The following is a 21057-nucleotide window of genomic DNA, read 5'->3' on the forward strand; positions in this document are numbered from 1 at the left end:
TCTTCAAAGTTGTGATCCTCCTGCCTCGGCCTCCTGAGCTGCTGGGATGGTGAACTGATTTTGACAGCAGTGCCAGGCCTTTCTGTGGGGAAAGGGTAGACTATTTAACAGACGGTGCTGGGACACCTGGATGTCCACATGCAAGAGAATGAGAAGTGGACCCCACATTGTGCCACATACAAAATTAACCCTAAATGGATGAAAGTCCTAAAGAGAAGTGCCACCATTGTCAACTCTTAGAAGAAAATTAGGTGCAAATCTTTGTGACTTTTGATTAGACAGCAATTCCTTGATTGTGACACCAAAAGCATAAGCAGCTAAGGAAAAAAACAGACATGATATACTTTGTGAAAATTAAGAAATTTTGTGTGTAAAAGAACACTACCAAGGAAAAGAATGGAAGAAATGGCTGTACAGACTCTATTATACGAAGATCTACTCTCCTGAATACATAAAGAACTCTCACAACACAGAAATAAAAGGACAACCAAATCTAAAAACTAGATAAAGAATTTGAATGGAATTTTCTCCAAAGAAGATATACAAATGGTCAATAAGCACATGAAATAGAGGTTCAACACCATTAATTATTTGGGAAATGCAAACCAAAGCCAAGCCATAGTGAGCTAACTCTACATGCACTAGAATGGCTGTCATGGTTAACCTGAATTGTCAGCTTGATTGGATTAGGAGATGCGGATGATTAAGAGGCTTCTGTGTGTGTCCATGAGGGCATGTCCAGGAATGATTGGCATGTGGGATAGCCAACTGAAGTGGAGACCCTCCCTAAGCGTGGGCAGCACTGCCCAATAGGATGGTGGCTCGGATGGAATAAAAGTTGGAAGAACAAGGAAGCAGATGCAGATGCAAGCTTGGCTCTTCTTGAACGGGTTCTTGATTGCTGTTTCCATCATCTAAGGATATTGGACTCTGGCTCCTTCGCTCTTCCAAAGCAGACTGTATCAGTGATTCTCCAGGAAATTTCCAGAAATCTTGGTCTCACACTAGGGTAGCACTGTCAATCCTTCTTGTTCTGGGGCTTCAGTCTCTTGGACTGCACAGCCACTAGTTCCTCCAGCTCTCCAGCTGCAGATGGTCATTATGGACTATCCAGCTTCTGGTTGTGTAAGCCAATCTAATAAATCCCCTTTTTATAATTATACTTCCTGTTGGTTCCATTCCTCTAGAGAATCCTAATATAGGACATAACTACAAAATGGAAAAGAATTAATGCTAGCAAGGATATGAAGATATTGGCACCCCCATATGCTGCTGGTGATAAGAGTGAATTCACTATGGAAATGAAGTTACACATAGAATTACTCTATATCCAAGAGAATTAAAAATGCCTATTCAAACAAAAACTTTTATCGCAATATTCATTGTAGTTTTGTTCATAAGAACCCAAAGTGAAAATATCCCAACTGTCCATCAACTGATAAATGGATAGACAAAATGTGGTATGTCCATACAATGAAATATTATTTGACCATAAAAAGGAAAAAAGTACTGAAACATGCTACAATATGGATGACCCTTAAAAGTGGGTGCTAAGTGAAAGAAGTAACTCAGAAGGTGCACATATTGTATGAGTCCATATATATGAAATATTCAGAGTAATCAAATCCATAGAGGGAGAAAGTATAACAGTGGTTGCCAAGGGGAGGGGAAGAAGGGGAGTGGGAGTGGCTGGTGGTGGTTACAATGTCTCATTTTGCAGTGATAAAAACATTCTATTAGTAGTGATGCTTGCATAATTGTGTGGGTATACTAAAAACTGCTGAACTGTGCACATTTAAATAGTGAATTTCATGGTATGTGAATTATCTGTCTCGGTCTGTTTTCTGTGACTATAACAGAACACCTGAGACTGAATAATTTATTAAAAAAAGAGGCTGCGCTCCTTGGCTTCCAGTGAGGGCCTGATGTGAATTCAACTCATGGTGGAAAGCAGGACAAGGAGAGACAAGCAGAAGGGACCAAACAGGAGGGGTGAGCCTGCTTCCTAACAAGCCACTGTTGTGGTAACCACTTCAGTTCCGCAGAGAATGAGAACTCACCAGCTCCTGTCAAATGGCCTGATCCATTCTGGAGGGCTCGGTCCCCAAGACCAAACCCCCCCACACCAGCTCCTAGCCCCCAACACCACCACCTCGAGCATTTAAACCTCTGCATGAGTTGGATGAAGACAAACCATATTCAAATCGTCGCAAGAGCTCCGTACCAAACACGTGTGAAGACATGCAACAAGAAAACTGGCAAATGTGTGCACCAGAAAGAATTTTCTGCATATACATTTTAAGATAGAATTTAAATAGAAAAATATTTCCTGTCTCCTAAACCCGAGAGAACTGACTACATTGCCTCATGCTTAGAAGTTGCTTATTAAAATAAATGCTAATTGAAAGGAACTGACCTTCTGTGGGTAGTACCGACGTCTTTAGGAAAACTATTTTTTCTTTCCCATAGCCCTATCTCTCAGTGACGGACAACCATCATTTGATTGCCATGAGAACATAATGACCCAGGCTTCATTTTCTGAAAGACTGTTGGCTACCAGCCGAGGTCAATGTCTTCTGTGCTTTCCAGAGACACCTGGATCAGACTGGGTAGACGGTCCTCCACCCACATTCTGCAGTCTGACCTGACCTCCTCGGAATTCTCCAGGAGTCTTATGCATGGGCATGTGGACACGCATATTTGGGCCCATCCTGGATGATGATGTGAGTTAGAAATAACTGTTCTTTGGCATAAACCACAATATTTGGGGTTTTATCTTTCTCGTCAAGACTGTGGAGCAAACAGATAGCTCAAACATTCAGAATGTGGCCCTTGAGCCAGGTGTGTGCCTGTAATGGTAGCAACTGGGGAGGCTGAAGCAGGAGGTTTGCAAGTTCAAAGGCAGCCTTGGCAACTTAGCAACATCCTAAGCAATTTAGCAAGATCCAATCTCAAAATAAAAAAATAAAAAGGGCTGGGGATGTGGCTCAGTGGTAAAGCACCCCTGGGTTCAATCCCCAGCACAAAAAAAAAAAAAAAAAAAAAAAGGCGTGTGGGGGTGAAGGACGGGCTTTGAGGGTAACTTAGTAGAGAACTTTTTATAAAGGTGTGGACAAAGCAGGACCCGTGTAGGAAGAACCCAGAGCTGGCAATGTCTGAGAACTGCATCACTTCCCAAGGCCTGAGAAGTGAGGCCAAGTGAGGTAGCGTGTGGGTGGATGAGTGAGCCACGGGGTAAACTGAGCCCAAAGCCAGAGGGCCAGGAGCGGCCCCAAGGAGAAGGTCGGAGAAGGCGGGAGGGCGTGTCCGGAGGATGAAGAATATCTGCCACTCCGTTACAGTGGCCACTGCTACTTACTCACAGCTGAGGCCCAAACCTTCTTTGCAAGGTAGTGTGGGGCCTCGAGTTTGTGATAGAGGTGGGAAAGGACAGGGCGTGTGATGGAGCGCATGAGAATTACAAACCACCATGCACACTGAGCCAGATTGAGAGGGAAAAAGGGCTTTTTAATGAGCACACCAGGCAAGCCATGGCTGGGAGCAGGCCAAGCCCTCAGCGAACTCCCAGCCCTGAATTTTGAAAGTACAGAGCGTATGTATAAAGGCAAAATCCACAAAAACCACGAGGACGATTGAGGCGCATGTAGGTCAGAAAAGACCTTGTTGAGGCAGATACTTTGATTACATGAGAGAATGGTTTTGATGACACATCTCAGAGTCATTTTCGTCATACAACAGGGCCATGGTCAGGGAGGTGGGAAGGTCCCATTGTACTGTCAACATAGACACAGCTTCCAGAGGCTGAAAGGAACGCATTACAGAGCAAGCATACCATGGGGTCAGGTCAGAACAAAATGGCGTTACTTCGTTTCTTTGCCATTTCTGGTGGGGATGCAGCAGAATAAAGGAATTTAAAGGGATAATAAGATGTATTTCCTGAATGAATAAGGAGCAAACAGATGTCATTTTGGAGAAGCGTTTTATAGGGTACTATGCAAAAAATAATGTACTGTACTTTCTCCCACCAGTATCAGCCCAATGCCTGGTTGTGGGCTCACCCGCTAGCCTGAACTGTGCATTTCCGAGCACTTAACATCTGCCTCACCTGCATTCCCACTCTGTTGTCCTCACTTTGGCTTTTGTCATTGCCAGTGGCTTCCTAAGTGGCCACAGGAAGGGTACAGACATGGAGCCACATGGGACGGGTCGAGTGCGCCTTTGCCATTCATTGCTGGGGAATCTCAAACTCTGCTAGATAAACAATACAGGGGGCCATTGTTTTGGACTAATCTCTTGCATTGGTCTCTGGACAGATCAGACTAAAACCCAAAATGGAGTCACCCATGCTAAAAATGGCACCTCCCCAAACCAGAGTAGTTATTTGACTTTTCCAAGAAATCAGTAGAGAGAGAGAGGTAATAGCTAATTTTCCTAAACCTGCCAGTTTTCATGGGCATGTGATAAAGAAGTTCCCTTTGTTTTAATCCTTGCAGAAGAAAAAGTAAACTGAAGTAATCTGATGCTAACTGAAGGATATGGAAATCGGGGCCACCCCAAAAGTGAGCCCCTCCAGTGCCTGATTGATTGACTCTGAAGTGTGACCTGATTCTAGAGTTGAAAATAAAGCCAATTGAGATCTTTGAACTAAATTGTTGGAAGTTTGTCCTTTGACACCTCTTAGTTTTATGTTCTCAGCTATGAAATGGGGACAACAAAGCTCTTCTCCAACATTCAAAGTAACATATAGCCAGGCATAGAGCTGTAAGCCAGTGATCCCAGCTAATCTGGAGGCTGAGGCAGGAGGATCATAAAATCGAGGTCATCCTCAGCAATTTAGCAAGACCCTGTCTCAAAGTAAAAATAAAAAGGGCTGGGGGTGTAGCTCAGTGGTAGAGCGCCCCTGGGTTCATTCCCCAGTACCGCCTCCCCTGCTAAAATATATGTAAGGCATCTGGCAAAGCAAGTGACCAATAGATTGTGGCCATGACTGTTGACCTTCCCTGCCACCATACATTCCCCCCGTCAAAATGGAGTTGGGCACAGACCCATTTGGGGTTTCTCAGAGGCTGGAAGTGAAGTACAATGTTGAATTATGGATTGAAGGGGGAAATCTGAGGAAGAACTGACTACGGAGGAACTGGCAAAGGTATCCAGATTGTCCACGGAGGTGGGGCACAGCGGTGCACCCCTGCAGTCCCAGCAGCTTGGGAGGCTGAGGCAGGAGGATCTCGAGTTCAACGCCAGCCTCTATCTCAACCTAAAAAACAGAAAGGGGTGTGGCTCTGTGTTTAAGTGCCCCTGGATTCAATCTGGAGTGCCAAAAAGAAAAATACAAAAGATTGGCTGAGGAATAAGAAGACACACAAGTGAGTCAGCTCTGGGACATTGTAGAGGTCAACCTGATCTTACAGGGAGAGACTCAGATTTTGGAGGAAAAAGCAAAATAAAGAGAGAAACAGAAGCAGAATGATGGGCAGGAAGGAAAGCCAAGCACAGAGGGATCCCAAGGACTTTGAGCCCAGGGACCTGCAAACCCCATGGGGTTGCCCTAGCAACAGACCCCGCCCTTGCTAGAGGCAATGTCTTGGGAGAAAAATCCTTTGCATCTGTGGGGAGCCCTGTCTTGGTAGGTCCGGCTTGTGGGTCTGATCGGGGAGAATTTTGGAATGGCTTTGCAGACATCCGCTCCCACGCTGCTGCTCCTGGTGATAAATCCTGGAATTGCTTGTCAGCGGTGTCAGGGGTGTCAGCACCTGGAGGGAATTACAGACCTGTACAACGGAAAGGTCCCACTTCGGGAGAGACATTCCAGCCCCTCCCTGCGAGGAGGAAGGGGCTTGGGAATCAGAAGCCTGAGTCTAACATCCCAGCCCCGCCTCTGTGGTCTAAGTTCAGGCACTCAACTATTTCAGCCCCTCTGGCCCCGAAAAATAGACCCGGAATCCCCTTCAAGGCTCTTCTTGTTCAGAGTCCACTGATTTTTACTGACTCTCCAGTCGCCTGAATGGTCTTCTTGGGGGAGGATGGAGAAAGAGGATCCCCAACCACACATGCTGCTAAAGATGGATTTATAGGAAACCCGCAGAACAAATACAGAAAAGCTTCCCCAGATCGGAACCTTCCCACCTGGATTGCATTCCACTCCAGGAAGCTCTCCCTGGTCATTTTCAAGAGCGAGCCACCCCTCCCTCCTGTCCCCTGGAGCTGCAGAGTGTCCTCTGCCCACTGGGCACTGGAACCAGTCAGTTGTCGGGCCTCACTGGCTGAGAGAGAACTCCACTGGAAGTGCTTCTTCCTCACCCCTGATGATTCCTTCCACCTGGGGACCTTCTTAGCACTTAGCCCCAGCCCTCCTGGGTCCACCCTGCTGCTGTGGGACTAGCTGAGCTGCCTGGAAAGTTGGAAAGGAGCCAGGTTCTTGGGCCCCTCCTCTTCCCGTTGTTGACCGCCAGCAGCTCCTCCTGGAACACGCTCTCTCCTCCTCCAGGGACGGCTGCTGGCAGTCTTGTTAGAGCAGTAAGGCTTCACCTTTTGGGCTTCTAAATGAGCCATCCTGTTTGGTTCTTGTACCTCCAACCCATCTGTCTTCTGATGGAGTCATTTCGAGTCTCTGCTGGTTGGCGCCTTGGTTTTGAGTCTCCATTCAGAACTCCAGTGAAAGAGAGGGTCCTGCTCATTGGGCTCTGTGGGGTGTGGGGGACTGCATTACTCTTCCCTGACAAAGCCATCCATCCCCCATCCTCTTACAATCCCGGGGAACCACGCGGGCGGAAGTGAGGAGCACCACTTCCTGGAAGAAGCCCTAAGAGCCAATGCAGACTTCGTTTTTGTTTTTTCAGTCTTTTTGCTCTTCTACGAAGTCTGGCTTGTCAGATCGGCGCTGCTGCATCAGCCTGGAACAGCAGAAGCTGATCCTGGAATAACATGTAAAGTGGGCAAGAGATAGACCTTAGCTCCTGAGGGTCGTTGTGGCACAATAGTGAGTACTGTCCTCTACGAAGCCTGGTACCTAGAAGTCTGCACATCTAAAATAGGCAGTAGCGATGCAGCCACTGGAGGCTGAGTTATCACCTGGCATAACGTGGAAGGAAGATAATTTAGCAAATGAATTTTTGGCTTTTGCGTAAGAAATGGGAAAAGGAATTTGAGGGGAATCTCATGGAAATCAAAAGAAGATCTGTGGAGGAAAGGAACGGGGAGAGGAGAGGAGGGAAAGAGGAAACACTAGGGAATGATATTGGCCAAGTTCTATTGTTTTACTGTGTGCATGTAAGAATGTGTAACAATGAATCCCACCATTACGTACAACTACAAGCACCAATGCAAATATGGAAAAGCCAGGCACAGTGGCGCACACCTGTAATCCCAGCGGCTCGGGAGGCTGAGGCAGGAGGATTGTGAGTTCAAAGCCAGCCTCAGCAACTTAGTGAGACACTAAGCAACTCAGTGTGACTCTGTCTCTTAATAAAATATAAATAAGGGCTGGGGATGTGATTCAGTGGTTAAATGGTACAATATATAGAAAAATATATCCATACATATACATCTATCCATATATAGAGATAAATATGAAATAAAAAGAATTTTAGTAGCAAGAATTGGTTTCTATTAGTTGCATTTGACAAGGTACAATAAAGAAAAATTGGACAGATTGCAAGAAGAATTTAAATGTAGAAAGAATAGGCATCCCAGGACTTACAAAGTCGAAAGATGATTCTAATTCTCAAAAGGCAAATAAAAACTGGGAAGCATTTGTAAGAGAAAGGCTTATGAGTACTTAGCCTGGTGGTTACGACCAAATCAAGTGTGGAGGTGTTGCAGTCCATTAATCAGTCAACATGGTGTCCAGTAAATCCTTTAAACCAGACAAAAGGTCACCAAGACAGAGTCTCCCCTGAAGTCTGAAAATGTCAAGGAACCAGCATCTAGAGAGATGTGCTTCAGAAAGAGTAGTTAGCACGTTCAGCAGTCCAGAGCCTAATGTTCATGAAGTCAACTAAAATTTTTTGATGTTTTGAAGAAATTGACCAAAAGAACCTTTAATCTGAACAACAACAACCACAAACCCCAAATGACCTTTTCCCCATTTGAAATGACTCTTCTACTCTTTCATGTTCTAGGCAGGAAGCCAGCTGAGAAGACTCAGCTCCACAGAAAACGTGACATACCACGTCTGTGTCATGTATGGCTGTCGAATTTAATGAGCCTCCCAGAGGATGCACCCAAGGGTCACCAGGAACAGTGGATAAGGGAGCCACTTCCAGGGATAGAAGTAAACCTAATTTTCTCTAATCCTAGGTAGGGACACACACACACACACACACACACACACACACACATATTTTTTACAAATTCTTCATTTTCTTTTTTTTTTAATTAAAGCATTATAGTTCATTTTGACAAAAATCCCTTTTTTCCTTTCTTTTTTTTTTTTTTTCCCTATCTTCCACATATGAGGAAAAACATTCAACCCTTGATTTTCTGAATCGGCTTATTTCACTTAGCACGATGTTCTCCATTTCTGGCAAATGCTATAATTTCATTCTATTTTAATGACTGCGTAAAACTCTGTTGTGTATATATGCCACATTTTCTTGATCCATTCATGTATTGATGGACTTCTGGCCTGGTTCTGTAATTTGGCTATTGTGAATTGTGCTACTATAAACACGGATGTTGCTGTATCACTCTAGTATGTTGATGTTAGTTCTTTTGGATAAATACCAGAGAAAAAGATAGCTGGGTCAGATGGTGGTTTTGTTCCTAGTGTTTTGAGGAATCTCTATACTGCTTTCCAGAGTGCTCCTATTAATTTGCAGTCCTACCAACAATGGCTGAGTGAACCTTTCCCCCACATCCTTGCCAGCATTTGTTATTTGTATGCTTGCTAATTGCCATTCTGACTGGTGTGATATGAAATCTTAGGGTAGTTTTGATTGCTAGAGATGCTGAACTTTTTTTTCATATATTTATTGGCCATTTCAGTTTCTTCTTTTGAGAACTACCTGTTGAGTTGTTTTGCCCATTTATTGTTTGTTTTTTGGTGTTTTTTGTTTTTTGTTTTTTTTTTTTGTTTTGTTTTTTTGTTTTTTTTTTTTTTAGTTCCTTTTTTTTTCAGGATATTAATCCCCTGTCAGAGGAGTAGCTGGCAAAAATTTTCTCCCGTTCTGTAAACTCTCTCTTCATGCTCCTAATCACTTCCTTTGTGTGTTGTGTGGAAGCCTTTAAATTTGATGCCATCCCAATTCTTTTTTTTTAAATTTGTTTTTATTGTAAACAAATGGGATACATGTTGTTTCTGTTTGTACATGGAGTGACAGCACACCATTTGTGTAATCATACATTCACATAGGGTAATGATGTTTGATTCATTCTGTCATTTTTTTCCTTCCCCCCCACCTATCCCACCCCTCTTTTCCCTCTATACAGTCCCTCCTTCCTCCATTCTTGTCCCCCTCCCACCCCCCACTATGTGTCATCATCTGCTTATCAGTGAGATCATTCGTCTTTTGGATTTTTGAGATTGGCTTATCTCACTTAGCATGATATTCTCCAATTTCATCCATTTGCTTGCAAATGCCATAATTTTATTATTCTTTATAGTGGAGTAATATTCCAGTGTGTGTGTGTGTGTGTGTGTGTGTATATATATATATATATATATCAGTTTCTTTATCCATTCATCAATTGAAGGACATCTAGTTTGGTCCCACAGTCTGACCATTGTGAATTGAGCAGCTATGAACATTGATGTGGCTGTATCTCTGTAGTACGCTGATTTTAAGTCCTTTGGGTATAGGCTGAGGAGTGGGATAGCTGGGTCAAATGGTGGGTCCATTCCAAGTTTTCTAAGGAATCTCCACACTAGAGTGGCTGCACTAATTTGCAGCCCCACCAGCAATGTATGAGTGTACCTTTTTCCCCACATCCTCTCCAACTCCTATTGTTGCTTGTATTCTTGATAATTGCCATTCTAATTGGGGTGAGATGGAATCTTAGTGTAGTTTTGATTTGCATTTCTCTTATTACTAAAGATGGTGAACATTTTTTCATATGTTTGTTGATTGCTTGTAGATCTTCTTCTGTGAAGCATCTGTTCATATCCTTAGCCCATTTGTTGATTGGGTTATTTGTATTCTTTGCGTAGAGTTTTTTGAGTTCTTTATAGATTCTGGAAATTAGTGCTCTATCTGAAGTATGAGTGGCAAAGATATTCTCCCACTCTGTAGGCTCTCTCTTCGCATTGCTGATAGTTTCCTTTGCTGAGAGAAAACTATTTAGTTTGAGTCTATCCCAGGTATTGATTCTTGCTTTTATTTCTTGTGCGATGGGAGTCCTGTTAAGGAAGTCTGATCCTAAGCCAACAAAGTGAAGATTTGGACCTCCTTTTTCTTCTATAAGATGCAGGGTCTCTGGACTGATTTCAAGATCCTTGATCCATTGTGAGTTGATTTTTGTGCAGGGTGAGAGACAGGGGTTTAGTTTCATTCTGCTGCATATGGATTTCCAATTTTCCCAGCACCATTTGTTGAAGAGGCTATCTTTTCTCCATTGCATATTTTTGGCACCTTTGTCTAGTATGAGAAAATTGTATTTATTTGGGTTTGGTCCATGTCCTCTATTCTGTACCATTGATCTACCTGTCTATTTTGGTGTCAATACCATGCCGTTTTTGTTACTATTGCTTTGTAGTATAGTTGAAGTTCTCGTATTGCGATACCCCCTGCTTTACTCTTCCTGCTAAGGATTGCTTTAGTTATTCTGGGTTTCTTATTCTTCCAGACGAATTTCATGATTGTTTGCTCTATTTCCATAAGGTACATCATTGGGATTTTAATTGGAATTGCATTGAATCTGCATAGCACTTTTGGTAGTATGGCCATTTTGACAATATTAATTCTGCCTATCCAAGAACATGGGAGATCTTTCCATCTTCTAAAGTCTTCCTCAATTTCTTTCTTCAATGTTTTATAGTTTTCATTGTAGAGATCTTTTACCTCTTTGGTTAGATTGATTCCCAAGTTTTGTTTTTTTTTTTGAGGCTATTGCAAATGGAGTTGTTTCCCTCATTTCCCTTTCAGATGTTTCATCGCTTGCATATAAAAATGCTTTAGATTTATGTGCGTTGATTTTATAGCCTGCTATTTTGCTGAATTCATTGATGAGGTCTAGAAGTTTTCTGGAGGAGGTTTTTGGATCCTCTAAATATAGAATCATGTCATTCGCAAATAGTGACAGCTTAAGTTCCTCTTTTCCTATTCGTATCCCTTTAATTTCTTTAGTCTGCCTAATTGCTCTGGCTAGAGTTTCTAGGACAATGTTGAATAGAAGTGGTGAAAGAGGGCATCCCTGTCTTGTTCCCATTTTTAAAGGGAAGCCGTTCAGTTTTTCTCCATTAAGAATTATGTTGGCCATGGGCTTAGCATAAATAGCCTTTATAATGTTCAGGTATGTTCCTACTATCCCTTTTTTTTCTAGTGTTTTGAGCATGAAGGGGTGTTGTATATTGTCAAACACTTTTTCTGCATCAATTGAAATAACCATATGATTCTTATCCTTAAGTCTATTGACATGATAGATTACGTTTATTGATTTACGGATATTAAACCATCCTTGCATTCCAGGGATGAACCCCACTTGATTGTGGTGCACAATTTTCTTAACATGTTTTTGGATACATTTTGCCAGTATTTTGTTAAGGATCTTTGCATCTATATTCATCAGGATATTGGCCTAAAATTTTCTTTCCTTGATGTGTCTTTTCCTGGTTTGGGTATGAGGGTGATATTAGTTTCATAGAATGAGTTCGGTAAGTACCCTCCTTTTCTATTTCCTGGAGTACTTTGAGAAGTATTGGAATGAGTTCTTCTTTGAAGGTCTTATAGAACTCCGCTGAGAATCTGTCTGGTCCTGGGATTTTCTTGGATGGTAGGTTTTTAATGGCTTCTTCTATTTCATTGCTTGATATTGATCTGTTTAAATTGTGTATGTCCTCCTGGTTCAGTTTGGGAGGAGCATATGTCTCTAGAAATTTGTCAATGTCTTCGGTAGTTTCTATTTTGCTGGAATACAGATTTTCAAAGTAGCTTCTCATTATGTTATGTATCTCAGTCGTGTCTGTCATGATATTTCCTTTTTCATCACAGATTTTAGTAATTTGAGTTTTCTCTCTCCTCTTTGTTAGTGTGGCTAAGGGTTTGTCTATTTTGTTTACTTTTTCAAAGAACCAACTTTTTGTTTTGTCAATTTTTTGAATTGTTTCTTTTGTTTCAATTTCATTGATTTCAGCTCTGATTTTAATTATTTCCTGTCTTCTACTACTTTTGCTGTTGTTCTGTTCTTCTTTTTCTAGGGCTTTGAGCTGAAATGTTAGGTCATTAAGTTGTTGACTTTTCATTCTTTTCTGGAATGTGCTCCATGCAATGAATTTTCCTCTTAGTACGGCTTTCATAGTGTCCCAGAGATTTTGATATGTTATATCGTCATTCTCATTGACCTCTAAGAATTTTTTTTATCTCCTCCCTGATGTTTTTTGTTATCCATGTTTCATTCAATAGCATATTATTTAGTCTCCAGGTATTGGAGTAATTTCTGTTTTTTATTTTGTCATTGATTTCTACTCTCAGTCCATTATAATCTGATAGAACACAAGGCAATATCTCTATTTTTTTGCATTTCCTAAGGGTTGCTTTGTGGCATAACATATGGTCTATTTTCAAGAAGGTTCCATGTGCTGTTGAGAAGAAAGTGAATTTGCTCATTGATGGATGGAATAATCTTTATATATCTATAAAGTCTAGGTTATTGATTGTGTTATTGAGTTCTATGGTTTATTTGTTTGGTTTTTGTTTGGAAGATCTATCTAGTGGTGACAGCGGTGTGTTAAACTCATCCAGAATTATTGTGTTGTGGTCTATTTGATTCCTGAAATTGAGAAGGATTTGTTTGAGGTACAGGGATGCACCGTTGTTTGGGGCATTATGTCTTCCTGATTTATGGTTCCCTTAAGCAGTATGAAATGTCCTTCTTTATCCCTTCTGACTAACTTTGGCTTGAAGTCCACTTTATCTGATGTAAGGATGGAAACCCCCACTTTTTTACTGAGTCCATGTGCATGGTAAGTTTTTTTCCCATCCTTTCACCTTTAGTCTGTGGATGTCTTTTTCTATGAGATGAGTCTCTTGCAGGCAGCGTATTGTTGGGTCTTTCATTTTAATCCATTCTTCCAGTCTATGTCTTTTGATTGAGTAGTTTAGGCCATTAATGTTCAGGGTTATTATTGAGATATGATTTGTATTCCCAGTCATTTGGCTTATTTTTGGTTTTTAAGTTGGCTTTGTTTCTCCTTTGAGTGGTTTTTCTCTAAGGTACTTCCTCCCTTTGATGACCTACATTGTTGTTTTTCATTTCCTCCTCATGGAATATTTTGTTGAGAACATTCTGTACTGCAGGCTTTCTATTTGTAAATTCTCTTAACTTTTGTTTATCATGGAAGGATTTTATTTCATCTTCAAATCTGAAGGTTAGTTTTGCTGTATAGAATTCTTGGTTGGCAACCATGTTCTTTCAGAGCTTGAAATATATTGTTCCAGGTCTTTCTAGCTTTTAGGGTCTGGGTTGAGAAGTCTGCTGCTTTCCGTAGTGGTTTCCCTCTATATGTAATCTGATGGTTTTGTCTCGCAGCCTTCAAAATCCTATCTTTATTTCGAATGTTAGGCATTTTCATTACAATGTGCCTTGGTATGGATCTGTTGTGATTTTGTGCATTTGATGTTCTGTAAGCCTCTTGTATTTGATTTTCCATTTCATTCTTCAGGTTTGGGAAATTTTCTGGTATTATTTCATTGAATAGGTTGTTCATTCCTTTGGTTTGTATCTCTGTGCTTCCTCAATCCCAATAATTCTTAAATTTGGTCTTTTCATGATGTCCCATAGTTCTTGGAGATTCTGTTCATGATTTCTTACTATCTTCTCTGTTTGGGCAACTTTATTTTCAAGATTAAATATTTTGTCTTCGTTGCTCTTTGATTATTGGTATGATCATTCATTGCCTGCATTTGCTCTCTTATCTCATCCTTTGCTTCATGAATCATCTTAATCATGTATAATCTGAAGTTCTTTCTGACATTTCTTCTAACATACTGTCATTGGATTCTATTAATATAGAATCTAGATTGTTTGAATCATTTTCTTCCCTTGTTTTTTCATGTTGTTCTTGTATCTTCCCCTCTGGCAGTGCAGATCTGGGGTATTGCAGATTCCCCCCATAGGCTTATAGTGGCCCTATAGGTTTCCAAAACCTTTCCTTTAAGGGGAGATCAATATTAGCAGTGCCCAATTCAGACACTATGCAATCCTAGACCAAAGAGCCCCTACGAGGACATTATTTTCATAATAAACAGAATGAGTTCAAATATTATCTTCAGTATAACAAACAGATTTGCAATAAGGTCTGCAGTTTCTAGTGGAGGACAAAGAGGATGCAGAGGGATGTAGGATGTAGCTGTTAATGGGATAAGAAAAGAATATACAGAAGTTCTAGATAATAGAAAGGGTGAGAGTATAATCAAAAGATATTGGATGTTAGCATGCAGAAAGGGAGAAAGAGACTCTGAGGGGACAGGTAAACAAAAGGAAAAAAGAGCAAGAAAAGTAAAGAAATAAAAACTTAAAATCGTTCAATAAGGAGAAAAAAGAAAATCTACAATATAACGTTCGTATAGTATTCAAACCTCCCAGTCTTCAGTAGCCTGATGCATGAGAAGTAGCTGACAATGAGCTTCAAGTCTCCAGCAGGGGTGTCAGGATGGGATTTGCCCCACCTAAAGATCGGAGCTATGGCTTGGCTTCCAGGATTATCCAAGATGGCCACTCTGGCTTCTAAATGTGTTGGCAAATGGGGAGCTGCAGCTCGGGGTGTGGATGTGGTCACCTGGAGGTCCTGGAGGTCAGGTGTGTTTGGTCTGGTTGCGGGATCCTGGAGGGGGGGTGCAATCAGTCGGTCTGGGGTCCCGGTGATAGGGCGCAGTCAGTCGGTCTGGGGGTCCTGGTGGCAGGGAGCAGTCAGTTGATGTGAGGGCCTCGGAGGCAGGGAGTGATTGGTCGGGCTGAGGGATCCTGGAGACGGGCTCAGTCAGTCTGGCCAGGGGTCCTACGGGGCCTGGCTGTTGTTTCAAAATGGCAGCAGCCACGTGTAACCAAACCTGCAGGTACTGTAACAGTGAACTTCCAGGCAACAGCAGGCAGCTGGTGCTCCACTGGCAGTTGGCGATCAGTTTGCTGACTCTTGTCGGACGATCGGGAGGTGAACCTTGTGTGGTGGGTGATGGAGAGGTGTAAGGCAGGCGATGGACAGACAAGAGGCAGGCAAATGGCAGATGATAGGCATCTGACAATGAGCAATCTCCACTCAAAAAAGGCATCGATATGCTGGCAGACTGCAGGTGATCACACTAGACAAATGGGGTAAACAGCTGGGGATCGATAAGCAGCAAAAACTGCCTCACCAAGAAACAGATATCCTTTGCTTGAAACTGGAGTTACGGAGTGACAAGGAGTGCAGCCTCCCTCTAGTCTGCCATCTTGGATTCACCGCCATCACAATTCTTGATTCTTGGTTTTATTTCTTGTGCTAGACTTAATCTGTTCAACAGCTGCTGAAGTTAGACTCATGTCCTGGAGAACTGAATCAGTCCCAGAAGAAACGGGTGTTAGAGTATTAGCAGCAGTAGTTAGCAGTGGCTGACTCCCTGAAGGATACACACTTCCATCAGTCCCTGCTAAAATAGGCCCATTGGAAAAGTTGGCAGAAGTAACAGATTTCAGTGCTGACATAGGGACCTGGGATAACAGACTTGAAGGCTGGGTCAGAGTTCCCCCAGTAGATGACGAAGAGGATGAAGATGGTCAAACAGAAGAGTTCTGAATAGTTTTGTTGAGGTTTTCTTTAACTTTGCTTGCATAACTTATTTTAGGAACTATTTTAGCACTGCTATTGTCCACTGGAAAAACTGGGAGTGGTTTAAACAGGGTCCATGAGTCCTCTTTAGAGGCAAGAGCTGAGGCGTGCTTTCCTTTGGGCCGATCATCGAACTTTTTGCTGCTCACACCAGGTTTAATATCTGAACTTTGACGAAGCATATCAGCCACAGCAGGTTTTCCTCCAGTTGTTCCTCCAGGCCCAGTCTCATATTTCCAAATGGGCTTTGAACCATCTACTCGATTTCCCTTTTGTTCACTATAGTCAGGCTTGAAAGTTTCAAGTCCCGATTTTAAGGTTGGGACACTAGTCTCTTGTTGCATTATTTTGTCCTGCACTAAATTAAGGTTTTCACAACCCTTGGCACTATTGCGCCTAGCTTTCCTTTTTTTTAGGAGTGGTACATCCACTCTCAGATCCACTACCATCATTATCTGCTCCTTTGCCCATATAACCATTAGTAATGTAGCCTGAATTATTTGTTACGACACCATTTGGAATTGCTACAGTATCAGTCTTATCCACAGACTGGTTCTCTCCAGATTTATTTTTGTAAGACGTCCCATTCTTTTTGTCCATATGTTTTTCTGAATGAAATTCTTGGTTTTAATTCCTGCTTTCCCAAAGGCGCTGGCCTTTACAGTCTGCTTCAGGCTAGTGTCTACAACTTGCTGGCTGCCATTGAGGACCCTGGAAATGGGGTTGCTAGCTCTTTAAAGATATTTCTCTTTCTCCAGCATTACCATTTATTTCACCATAGCTTGTTTTCTTCTTCGGCATTTCCTGGTGCTGCTGGAGGGTGTGTTTCTGCTCATGTTTCAGTGGCTTTGGCTGGGCCTTGGGGCCTTGGGGCCGCCCTCGGCTCCATGCTGCAGGTATTGGTAAGGCTGCTGGTGATGGTGGCGGTGGTTGTGGCTATGGTTGTAGAAATAATAATGGTGGTGGTAGTGCGACTGCTACTGCTGCTGCTGGGGATGATGGTGCGGATGGTGGTGGCTGTCTTAGTGTCTTTTAATTGGGGAGTGAAGACCATTTATGTCCGGAGCCGGCAGGTCACGCGCCCTGCCTCGCCTCATGCTGAGCTAAGATGGCGCCTGCCGGATGCTGGCGGGGCGTGCCTCTACCTGCACACACAACTGTCAGCCTATACCAGGTGCATCAGACAAGATTGCGTGGTGCTTCACGACTGGCCAACTACACTTCCTTATTCGAGTTCTGGCGCGAGACTAGTCTTACCTTCGCGCGCTTTCCCCTGATTGGTTTTTGTACTTTATATTAACTGTGTTTATTCCCCTAATAAACGAGACTTGATCAGGCTTTTGTCTTGTCTCCATTTCCCGTGTCTCTTGTCTCTCCCAATCCCCGCTCCCCGCTCCAGGTTCCCGTTGAAGTCCTGCGGGTCGGGACACATTTATATCCAGTGTTATATGGACATGGATTTGCTGTTTCCTACTATTTTGGTTTGTTTGCTATATTTAATTGTGTCTTGATTTTCATTTAGTTAGTTGCTCTTCTAGTGATCTTCATCTATTTGGGAGCTCTGGGGTTTGCTTTTGGGTTCCTTTGTGTACCATTTATCTTTAAGTATCTCTGCAGTGTTTGCTAAGTGGTCATGAATTCTCTTAGTTTATCTTTGTCATGGAAAGTGTTTCCGTATTGATTTTGAATGATGGCTTTGCTTGGTATAGCAATCTCGACTGTCAATTGTTTTCTTTTAGAGCTTAGAATATCTCATCCTAGACTCTCCTTGATTTTAGGGTCTGAGCTGAGAAGTCAAAAGTGAGCTTTATTGGTTTACCTCTAAATATGACCTGATCTGATGCTTTTCTCTTGCAACTCTTAATATTATTTCCTTTTATAATGTTAGGCATTTTGATTATGATGTGTCTTGAAGAGGTTCTGTTTTGGTCTTATGTATTTGAGGTCCTATATGTCTCTTGTGAAAGAATGGACATTTTTTTTAAGCTGTTTTATCTCAACTCCCTAAGGTCTCCCTCCCAGTGACGGGAACAAAGCCCCTAAAGCTGTTCCAAGAAACAGCCCCAAACAGAGAGTAAAAGCGTAAATTGAGCCAGATAGCTAGATGGTGCTCAAACAGTAGGATTACCAGAAACTATTGACCAGAATCTACGCCCTGATGTAAAACATTGTGAAACATGTTGTATGTTATCAGACAACTCAGACCCCCTTTGGAATTTCCCGGCAGCTTTGTTCCCCTTTTCCCTTTCATGTGCGACCCCTTCCGATGTGTGGTTTCTGCCTTTATAAACTTGTAAGATTTTCTGCTAGGGACTCGACTCCTGGACTCCTGCGTGAGTCCCGAGTCGGGTCCCAGCGCGCTGGAATAAACACCTCGTGCGGTTTGCATCAAGTGACGCCTCCTGCGGTTGATTGGGGTTGCCGTCGATCCGAGGGATAGAGTTGGGTTCTCCTTTTGGGGGGTCCTACACTTGTGTGTGCATTTGTATCTCTTTTCTAATAGAGGGGAACTTTGTCTGTTACTGTCTCATTGAAGATAATCTTAATGCCTTTAGCATGTATTTCTGTGTTCTCTTCTATCTCAGTGTCTCTTAGTGTTGTTCTCTTGATGATGTTCCAGAGTTCTTGTAGGTTCTGATTATGGTCTTTGTTTTTCTTTATTGCATACTGAGTATTTAATTCAAGTACCCTGTATTCAAGGCCTGAAGTTCTATTTTCTATGAAATTTAATCTGTTTGTGATGCTTTCAAGTGAATTTTTTATTTGATTCATTTCGTCTTTCATTTTCAGGACTTATGATTTGTTCCTTTCAATATCTCTAGTCCTTTATTGAAATGTTTTTTTTTTTCATCTCCTGTATTTGCTTTCTTAATTCATTCCTTAGATGTTCTTTTAGTTCATTTAACATTTTAATAATCAGTTTTGTATAGTCTTTCTCTGGAATTTCATACTTCTCCATATATGTAGGATCCTTTATTGGGGGGCTGTGAATTTTGAGGGGAGATTTGTTCAACCATTTTCTCACATTTTCAGACGTCTTGGACTTGTGCATCAATTAATATGAATTCCCCTTCCTCTTTTATGTGCATTTACTTTTCTGTGTAGTTCTTTATTGTTCTGGGACTTCTCTCTGTTTTGGGGGGGGGTATGAGTAGATTTCCAGGAGTGGGTCTTGAAGTTCCCCTCTGGTAGTTCCTCACTGGGGCCCGGTTGTTGGTTTGGGACTTCTCTCTCACCTATTCTATAGGGGAATAGGATTGTTACTATAGTCCAAGTATTATTGAGGTTCCCAGGTGGGGCAAGATCATGTGTGGGGCAAGATCCTCTGTTACTTGACCAAGGTGTGAATATTGCTCTGCAGCAAGATCTGTGCTCTGTGAACTTGAAGCGAATCTTCCAGTCCCTCTTGAGGAAGGGGAAGCCAGGAATAGAACTAACGTTAGCAACAGATGTACAGCCTTAAAATGAATGTCCAGTGTCTCCTTTGACATTCGTGGCGCTAATTGCCAGCTGTATAGGGATAGTGACATCAGCATTTAACATATGAACCAATAATAAAAAGCTGAACTAGATCAGGCATTACACAGCAGGCGTGTGCTACATCATGTGTATCAAGAATCACAACAACACGAGTGGCAGAGAAATCACATAAAGTCTAGAATTCTATCAGCAGGATTTACAGTTTCTTAAGTGGAGAGAAAATAGCGTAGGAAGTCGGGAAATTTTGAAATATTTAAAAAGTGAGCATAAAAGAGGCAGGAGATAGGTAAAGAATGACGACTATAAAGAAGGAGTGAAAAAGACAACTAAATTTTTTAAATGAAAGAGAGGAAGAGGGAACAGGAAATTTAACTATCAGTAGGGAGGAGAGTAAAGAAGGAGGGCAATAAGAGGACAAAAACCAAGGGATAAACAAACAAATAAATGTCAGATCAGAACAACTCAAGACCACAGCCAGTTGTACCCCATCTAACTCAAACTGAGGCCGATGATGAACAGGTGAACAAGAAAGCAGTTAAAAAGGAAGTGGAGTCACATAAACACACACGTATACGAACACATATATTTCTGATCCTATGTCCACACAGCGAGAACACACTCACCCATCCCCCCAGACTCCCCCACAATCTCACAAAATGGGGGGAAAATTAAAAAATAATAAAATTCGAAAAAAAATTAAGAATTTTGAAAAAATTTTAAAGGAGGGAAAACGGGATTAAAACATGAAGGGCTTGTTTCTGCTGAGGCGGTTGAAACTGCTGCGGGATGGGCGTCCTGGGTGTTCGCTTCTGGGCGCTGTGACCCTGGCCCGGGTCCTTAAATCCAGTGTCTTTGTGCTCCTCGGTCAACTGCCGGCCATGGTGGCGGGGAGCAAAAGCTGGTTGGACTGGGAAGTTGGGTCCTCCCACAGCGGGTGGAGCGGAGTTCTACCCTGGAAGTTCCAGCATGGGGTTTGGTCTTGGCGACCTCTGGAACTCTGATGGTGGGTATGTGGGATGGGACGCACGCCCTGGGGAGATGCTGACCTCTGCTGGGCCACTGGGTCCCCCGTGCTTCCCACAGATTCCACTCTGAGTGGGTCTCAACCTCCTCCGGCCTCACCTTCACCATTATGAGCGTGAGTCAGCCAGGATCAGCCCTGGAGTGCGGAGGCTCCTGCGTGGCCATTATTGGTGTCTTCCCAGTAGATCTTATGGGATGCCAGGAGCCCAGGGGACTCTCACTCCTCGGCATCCAGGGAGAGGCACAAACCTCTTTGGGCTTATTTCAGTCCAGGGACACTCTGGGGCACAAAATGGGTCAGCTGGCAACTTCCTTTATGAGTTCCCAATATTCTGCCTTTACTGAAGACCACGCAGCACTTATAAGTGGTTCCCACCCTGGCGGGATTCCCGCCCAATTATCTGCTGGTGGACGGAGTGATTTGGGTTGCTCTTCACGCAGTTGCTTCTTCCATCAGCTCTGGGTCCATTAAGCCTCCCCGTCTGTTCCACCGCTTTCTCTGTGTCAAAATTCTTTTCCACCATGCTGTTCCCTCTACCTGTGCTCCTCTCCTCTCGCAGCCAAGTTGATACCTCTCCAACCATCACTTCTTAACT

The 21057-nt window shown here is 42.7% G+C and overlaps 1 pseudogene across 1 annotated transcript; it reads right to left on the reverse strand.

The window, feature by feature from the left end:
• Positions 1-15597: 15597 nt before the first annotated feature.
• On the reverse strand, positions 15598-20569 carry LOC306650170 (FMR1-interacting protein NUFIP2-like; annotated as a pseudogene). Its single transcript has 2 exons — positions 20561-20569; positions 15598-16935 (listed from the first exon to the last, which is right to left on the reverse strand). The product of its transcript is annotated as an FMR1-interacting protein NUFIP2-like (transcript).
• Between the last annotated feature and the right edge of the window lie 488 nt (positions 20570-21057).

This window comes from Sciurus vulgaris, assembly GCF_902686455.1.
Source record: "Sciurus vulgaris genome assembly, chromosome: 18".
Lineage (NCBI taxonomy): Eukaryota > Metazoa > Chordata > Mammalia > Rodentia > Sciuridae > Sciurus > Sciurus vulgaris.